Raw genomic sequence first — 8257 nt, forward strand, 5'->3', positions numbered from 1 at the left:
AAACAAAACAATTGAACCGACGGCGTTCAAAGAGTTCATTGGCGTTGACAACATCAAAGGCCGTTCCTTTTCACGAAAGGACAGGCGCTGAACCAGCTCTATGACTCAGTGGAGACCTCAACCTTGCTTTCACGAACGTGTCATTGGTGTACAACTGCAAAAGCCTGATTTGATTGCGTTCCGCATACTGGATAGGCAGCGCGCCCTCCTTGCCACCCTGGGAGGTGGCATGCAGTTAATGGTTGATCGTGAGAGATTGATGACAAAATGAACGCTGCGGCCTAGCTATTGCTGCAGTGCAGCAATATCAGCCACAACGCTGTTAGCGCTAATGTATTCAGGCCACATCTCTCTCTCACCACCCCCACATGTATCAAAGCAAGAATGAGGAGTCCGCATATTCAGGGAGCCAGTTATGCGCCCTTCCTTTTCTCAAAGCCATCGCCGTCTAGAACATTGTCAACGCCAATAAACACAGTGAGCACCGACATCTTTCGCTTTGTATATCCTGGATCACATTATTTTTCCCACAGGCAGACTGGTGCAGCAAGCTTTGTTCTTTCTTTTACCTTTTTGACAAATAGGTTCTTGTCCTGGTGACAAAAAATTTGCAAATTACTTCAATACAGAACATAGGAGGGCGACCTTCTTATTTTGCACAGTTTTGATTGGCTTTATGAGGGTTTAACGCCCCGAAGCGACTTTGGCTATGAAGGATGCCATATTGAAGGGCTCCGGAAATATCGACCACCTGAGGTTCTTAAACGTGCACTGACATGGCACAGTACACTGGCCTCTAGAATTTCGCCTCCATCGAAATTCGACTGCCCCGGCCGGGATCAAACCCGCATCTTTCGGATCAGCAGCCCAGTGCCATAACCACTGAGCCACCGCGGCAGCTATTTTGTACAGTTTAGTGAAAGGTATAGGTGTCTTAAATAAATCGTTTCTAAATTATGCCACTTATAAAACCAAAACTCGCATATAATACGAGTTTTTTCGCGATTTTGGCATGTCAAATATCCGCCTCATATTACATGCATATCTGAACACTTTTCTGCAAAAATCTGTAGTTACTCTTTCATTATAATTGAGCACAATCCCCATCATGAATCCGGCGGAGGAGGCGCTGTCTAGTAGGGCGGTAGGTCGGTAGTTTCGATTTCAACACCATTTCGCTACGCTAACCTGACCTCGCGACGCCCAGAATGATAATATTTCGTATGTTATGGGGGCCGAAAAAGGAGCACTCGGCTGCTTTTAAAACGCTGCTGCCGAAAGCATCGCCGCCGCATCAAGGGCTGCTACGTGGCCTGGATGAGGTAGGGACAGCCTGCATTGCTGCCGATGGACACGGGCTCTCCAGCCAAGCTGTGCAGGTGATCACGGACGCTTGGGCCGGTATTCCTGAGGAGCTCTCTGGTTGTTATCTTATGAAATGGGGGATATCGAACGTGCTTCATGGTACCGAAGGTGTGTTTTCATAGGAAGATATCTCTGACAAGCTCAACTGTTAAGACAGCGCACCCGACGACGACGATCACTAAACCTCAGAAACAGACAGTCCCGGAGCGCGGTCACCAGCGTGTATGCTGGAACCAGTCTGGTATGCTCGCGGCTCAGTGCCCCTGTATCTGCTGCTCAGGCTACACACATCGTATCCGGCACGCCGGTGTACACAAATATTGGGAGGACGTTCGGCTTCTTTGACTTCCGGAAGGCCTTCAAGCTGACTGCCTTTCTTTCATCGCATTATCGATGAAGGAAAAATTTTTCCCTTTTTGGCCATCCACAAATTACACCTCGCCTAAAGTGCGGGTCTGTATCATTAGCGGGGTTTTATGGTAATTTCTCTCCTCTCTGCTAAGTATAAGAGATGGTGCTCGCAAACACAAAATGAAAAGAACTCATGTAATCATGATGGTTGTGCGTGATTAAATTGGTACACAGAATCCTGTTGTGCCACTGCAAGTAAGTAACACTGGCAGGGGCTATGACTGAATGAATTATTACAAAATTTCACGAGGCAGATGGAAAGCCTGCATGATGGCAATGAGCTGCAGATGAACTTACCAGAAGATTTTTTTTCATGAACAACTTTTGCGCAACCACTTTCAGTTCCTTCCTTCTCTGCAATCGCTTGTGCATTTCTCGGTAGCTTTTCTTCATCTCGTGCGTTGTCTCCTGGAAAAAAAGGTGCCAGCACACGTAAGCAAAAGGAAAAAAAAAACAATGTAGGTCCCAAAGAAACCAATCATTGAAGTGTTGTTTGTACAGCTGATCAGAAATTACTATTGCAAGTAAGCCAGCCGTATTGAACAACTTTGAACGAGAGTACAGAGAGGTTCAAGTAAGGTGCAGAAATCCAGTATTTATAAACACAAGACTTTCTGCAAAAAAGAGCAATATTAGTTCTCGGGCAAATATGAGATAAAAAACCAGTGATACGTAGAGTTTAATGTGCCAAAGCTGCACATGGGCTACGAAAGTTGCTGTAGTGGAGAAAACTGGCCTCATTTTCCCCATATGGCGCTCTTTAAAGTGCAATGACACCACATAGCACAAGGTTCCAAACCAAACTAAAGCACTGCTATGCTAGATACACTGCAATGTGCTTTCTTATGTACCCAGATTCTTTGATATGCAACCACTTCCCCCTGAGTTGCCACTTGCAATGGCTACTTTACCAGAGTCTACTTTTCTAATGCAAATTATTTCGTCTGTCTACATCCTATTGTGCTATGAGAAAAAGAAACTCAGTTCAGATGGAAGAACATGGTGACTCTTGTGCCCTGCACTGGAAGCTGCAAGAAAACGAAGCGTACAGGTGTGGGGAGGGATGGCAGTACCTAACTTGATGTGTGGGAGATGCCATGGAGGGGCTTCTCTACAAACTAGCACAAACAACAAGAGTGGTGGGAAATACAGGGTCTTTAACTGAGGGCAACCACTAATAAGATCTCTTTGTAACCGAGCAAGGACCATCAAGGAAGAGCATGTGTAAGTTCTCATGCATGTATACATTTTGCATAATTACATCTCGCAGATTGTGCAAAACTATACCTGATTTATTTTGTGGAACTGAAAATTCATCCAAGGCTTCAGGTCATGTGTAGTTTTGATTCAAACTCTAATAAACCTGCTAACTATCTGCGAGTCGTGAGTGACATGAGTGTACACGAGAAGCTGAAAAAACAACAGCCTCATGCGTGCTCCGTTTTTTAGCAATAATTTCCCCTCCTGAGCTCCGTGAAAAGCATATGTGACAATAACTTCCTTGAGAATGAAGAAAGCACAAATGTGGCTCGGCAGATAATGAAAAGGATGCTACCAAACCACACTGCACATGTGTCTTACGCTGCATGCAACGAATCTGCCAAATGAACAAAAAATGTGGAGAAAAATGGCAGGGAGCAGTTGATTGCTTCATTCAACCATGCATATAAATTTACTTCACAGTTATCCAGGCATGTGTCGAATCAAGCATGCTGCGATATACAAGAGATCATTTCACAAAGCTGCTCTCATTTCCTTTTGTCGGCGAATTTTCCTTCCTCAACCCCCCAAATAGCAGCCACCTGGAAAGTACAAAGAGAAGCCTGTCATGGAACATGCAAAATTTTCAACGCTTGCGCAATCGAACATCCGTTTTCAGTCCTTTCCTTTCTGTGAAGGGCTTAAAATGCACATTCCTCATCTCTCGAGCAAGAAAAGCAGCTAGTAGTGACGTTTCAGTTTCAGTGATGTTTTCAAGACTGTCGCAAATATACGAAAGCCTAAAAAGATAGCGAGAAGTATAAAAAAGAACTTGGGGACGGGCTAACAGCAGTGTATGGAGTCCTCTCTGAATGAATAATAAAATCTCTCTCTGAACCTTGTCAACTGTCTGTATTACCCATATAAAGCTATTGAAGTGCCACATATGGTTGAATGCAGCACAAAACTGAAACCTCCTTCTTGTCAGAAGGCAGTATCAGCATGTACAACAGCCAAGATGTTTTGTGGCATTAGTCATGGCTGTAGATTTCGAACACTTAATACTTGCTTTAAACACATCCTCTGGAATATCAGCCATGCATTCCTTGTTTAGAGTCTCCTGTTTGCATCAGTGGAACTCAAGGCCCAACAGGGAACGGTGGATACGAAGCTTTCAGCAAAATCAAAATTGCAAGCTAGAAAGCAGAGAATGAATAATCAGCACGCGGAAGCTTGTGAAGTTAATGTACGTAGCGTATTCATGCTGATTAAAGCTGAATTGAAACATTTCATGTCACGATGAAGGCTCCTGTCCTTCTCCCGAGTGTTTTGAGATTGAGGGCGCAGCTCTTCAAAAAGCATATTCTTTTTATCTGGTGCACATTAACACCTACACAGTGACTGGTCTGGCAATGTACTCAATATAATCGGTGAAATGAGTCATTGTAGTGGACGTTACATAGCATGCATTCAGAAGCTTTCCTTTTTCTCAAGGCCATGCTGTTTGCCACCAACATGCAGTATGCCATCAAAGATAGCAAATCACTTGCCGCACATCTGTTGTAGTCGCAACAGGTGGGCAAAGACCCTTTAAACGTCTGTTGAGAATGAGCAGAGAAGGAGGGACAATTTTCAAACGCCTTCTTTTCTGATGTCAACAGAGAACGCGTGGGTGTTCACGTGCCCGCTGTCATCACCGAGAAGGTGCAGGTTTGATTTTAGTCTCGCAGTTTTCTACAATAAAAAGAACACAATAACATCAGCTACCATTTGTAAAAATTATTAATCACAAATCACTGCAATGAGCAGCGATAAGTGGAGTGACCGAGAGTGTACAAGACACGATGAAAGTTTGACATATACGTTGGCTTCTTACATACGCTTTGTGGTGACGTATTTCAGGTCCTGCATCTGCATGAGCTTAAGCTGAGCTGGCATGAACTCTTCGCCCTAAACTCTGTCGTGGTGTTCACCTCCCTACAGATTTTACAGAAAATCAGGACAAGCACACGGCAACACTGCTTTCAAAAAGCTTTGAGGTCTAGGGACTTACATCAAGTTTAGAATTGACTATGTGCATGTAGAATTCATATGCGTTTCTTGTAAGCGCTCGCTGGCGCAATCGCTTTAACCTTAACTGCTTGTTCTGGTAGTCTCTGTCACAAAAGAGTAATTAAACGCACGGGTAAAGAAACAACAGCTGCAAAACGTCAACATCAACAGGCCGAAAACGCTATTGCCGCATGCAAGAAGACGCCAAAGATTACGACTGGGTCTACGAGCGCAAGGCTGGAAGAGGAAGAAGCTGAAAACGTGCAGGGACTGTTTCTGGTTGCCCAGTAAACCGTTTTCTATCTTCAGCTCTCCTCGGAATTCGACCGAGTCGTGACGCTAGTGGAGCGTGCTTGCTAATAATACGACTACTTCCGGCAGTCCTCAGCGGGTCCCGGACATCGACACGAATGTTCATCGCACTAGCCGCCGCCGTCTAGGCCTTGCCCGGGAGGACAACCATCTGCCGGGCGACTCTTCAAAAGTTACAATTTGCAAGGCCTCCTTAGCCATCGCACATTCCACCGCTACGCCGGTGACTCTTCACAACTCCGAGGTGCCCGAGTGTTTCCGCGGTAACGCGTTTGAAGATGTGGAAGACTGGCTCGACCAGTTTTGACGGGTGGCGAAGTTCAACCAATGGAGCGCGGACCAGAAGCTCTGCAACGTTTATTTTGCACTTCAAGATAAGGCTAAAACTTGGTTTGAACACCACGAGGCCAGCTTGTCCCCATGGAATGATTTCCACCGCCAGTTGGCGGACACTTTTGCCAGCCCTGGTCGACGAGAGAATGCTGTGCGCCTGCTTGAAGTGCGCGTCCAGAAGCCGAATGAAAGCGTAGCTATGTTTGCGGAAGACAAGGCTCGACTTTTCTGCCGTGCCAATCCCGATATGATTGAGCAAAAAAAGCTACGACATCTCATGCATGGCGTCAAGGAGCAGGTGTTTGCCGGCTTGGTGCGCAACCCACATAAAACCGTCAGTGAGTTCGTCAACGACGCTACAGCTATAGAGCGTGCCTTCAAGGGACGGTGCCGCCAGTACGACCGACCCTTCAACGGTGTTCCAACGACTAGCGGCGGCGCTCACTCCAACCGATAGGACCACTCTTCGAGAACTCATTCGAGAAATTCTCCTCGAGGAACAGCAGCGAATTACTGCTACGAGCGTTCAGTCACGAGAGGCCGTCGCAGCAGCCGTAAGGAGAGAGCTCCGGTACGCCTCGTCATCGTCTGCACCATACAACGGGTCCCATCCAGTTGACAGCACAGCAGCCATTTGGGAACCATACCACGTGCACAACCCGAGGGCAACATGGCCGTCAATACTGCGCCTTACTACGAGCCGGAGCCGCAACCCGCGAGCTATGCGGCAGTCCTTCGTCGCCCGCCGCCAGACCACGCCCCACCGAGCTCGCCGAGCCGTCAGCAGACGCGATTCTTCCAGGGGCCTCAGTGGGCACCTCCCGGCCGCTCTCAACCGCGCCGAACTGACATGTGGCGCTCTTATGACAGCCGACCACTTTTCTTCTTCTGCGGACAACCTGGCCATGTGTATCGGTACTGCCGCTACTGCCAAAAGGGGCAGGCCTTTCCGCCTGCTTCTGCCAGCCGCCATTTCGACGCTGGCCCTGCCCTAATCGAGCACCCGCAGCTCAGCAAGGAATCCAACTCACCAGCCTGGCGCCGCCACTTCCTATCTCCACAGTGTTATTCTTTGCGACGCGTCATAGCGATAGTGACGTTAGCGGACGTCTGACCCCGAGCCCTCGTCGTTGAAACTAACAGCCGCAACAGCGTATAAGCAGCACCGCTTCCCGCCCGCGCTTTGTGGGCTCGGCAGCTTTGCCATGACACAGCCTCCTCATCCACTGATTTTTTTCACTGCAGACCAGTAAACCATATTGCCTTTTTGCTAAAAAACTAATAACTACTATCTGGTACTGCTGCCGAGCCTGCAGTGTTGCGTTTGTTTCGCTGATGAATGGTTTGGTGTTATAAAATCCCTCCTGCTCTTGTCGGGCGATATAGAGACGAACCCTGGTCCTGATAAATTGGTCTGCACTCTTGCTAAGCTGTAGACATTGTCAACTGGTCAAGACAAAATAATCATTAATGTACATTAACTTAAACGTCAGATTTCGTTCTATTGACATAACAATTTCTTATTTGAGTAAGCGCGTGGCAGACCTAGAAAGTGTTTTCCAGGGTTTCTCTACTCTCAAAACTGATCTACATTCTACCACACTCTGTCCGCTAAAGCTGCTGCTCTTGTTACTAACCCTGAAGCTCGTTTAGATGACACCTAAATTAGGTAACGCCGTAACAATTTGATATTCTATGGCCTTTACGATTTTAATTCACGCGAAACGTTCGTTGAATCGGATGAATTGATAATCCACCATTGTCATGACAAATTACGGATAACGTTAGACCCAAGTCAAATTAAGCGTGCACATCGTTTGGGCCGCTATGAGAAAGGCCGTCAGTGGCCGATTATAGTTAAATTTTGTCCTCTAAAACAAAAGAAACTCTGCTCTCACAGGAGCCCGAGCTGAAGGCACCGATTTTTTTATTGGAGAAGACTTTTCACTTTCTGTTCGAAAAGTACGCAAACAACTTGTCAAGTTTGCAAAAGCAGAAACCGGACCGTTCTGCATGCAGTACCGGACACTTTTTTTCAGAAAAAAACGCTACACCTTTCATGCTGCCACAGAAACAGTTACAGAAATAGCATAGCGCTTACCTCGCCATCGTCACAAATATAATCTTTGCTATACCGCCCCTCGAAAGAATATTTTTCTGTCGGTTGTATATACCAATATATGCAGCGTGCTTTCAAAGACCGATCTTCTGTCCAGCCTCGTCTCTTCAACGGTCAGCAATCTGCTTGTTTTGACAGGGGCATGGCTGACAGATAGTATAAGTGACGCTGAAGTTTTTTCCAACTTACCAAACATAAATCTTTTTCGTGCTGATCGCACTAGCTCTCGAAGGGGTGGCGTCCTTATTGCTACAAGCAATCAGTTACAGTGTGCGCACATCAACATTCCATCAGATTTTGAAATATTATGGCTTCTTTGCCGCGCCGCGTCAGTATCTATATTAATTGGAGTTTTTATAGACCCTCTCATAATAGTCCCAATTTCCCCCGTAAACTGCAGAACATTTTAAACGAACTTAGATCTTGACACCCTAAGGCACACAACCTCCGCTTTGGAGATTTCAA

At 46.4% G+C, this 8257-nt stretch overlaps 1 pseudogene; it reads right to left on the bottom strand.

The window, feature by feature from the left end:
* Positions 1-518: 518 nt before the first annotated feature.
* On the bottom strand, positions 519-7782 carry LOC144129287 (putative U3 small nucleolar RNA-associated protein 11; annotated as a pseudogene).
* Positions 7783-8257: the final 475 nt, after the last annotated feature.

The sequence above is a fragment of the Amblyomma americanum genome, chromosome 1 (genome assembly GCF_052857255.1).
Source record: "Amblyomma americanum isolate KBUSLIRL-KWMA chromosome 1, ASM5285725v1, whole genome shotgun sequence".
NCBI classification, from domain to species: Eukaryota; Metazoa; Arthropoda; class Arachnida; order Ixodida; family Ixodidae; genus Amblyomma; species Amblyomma americanum.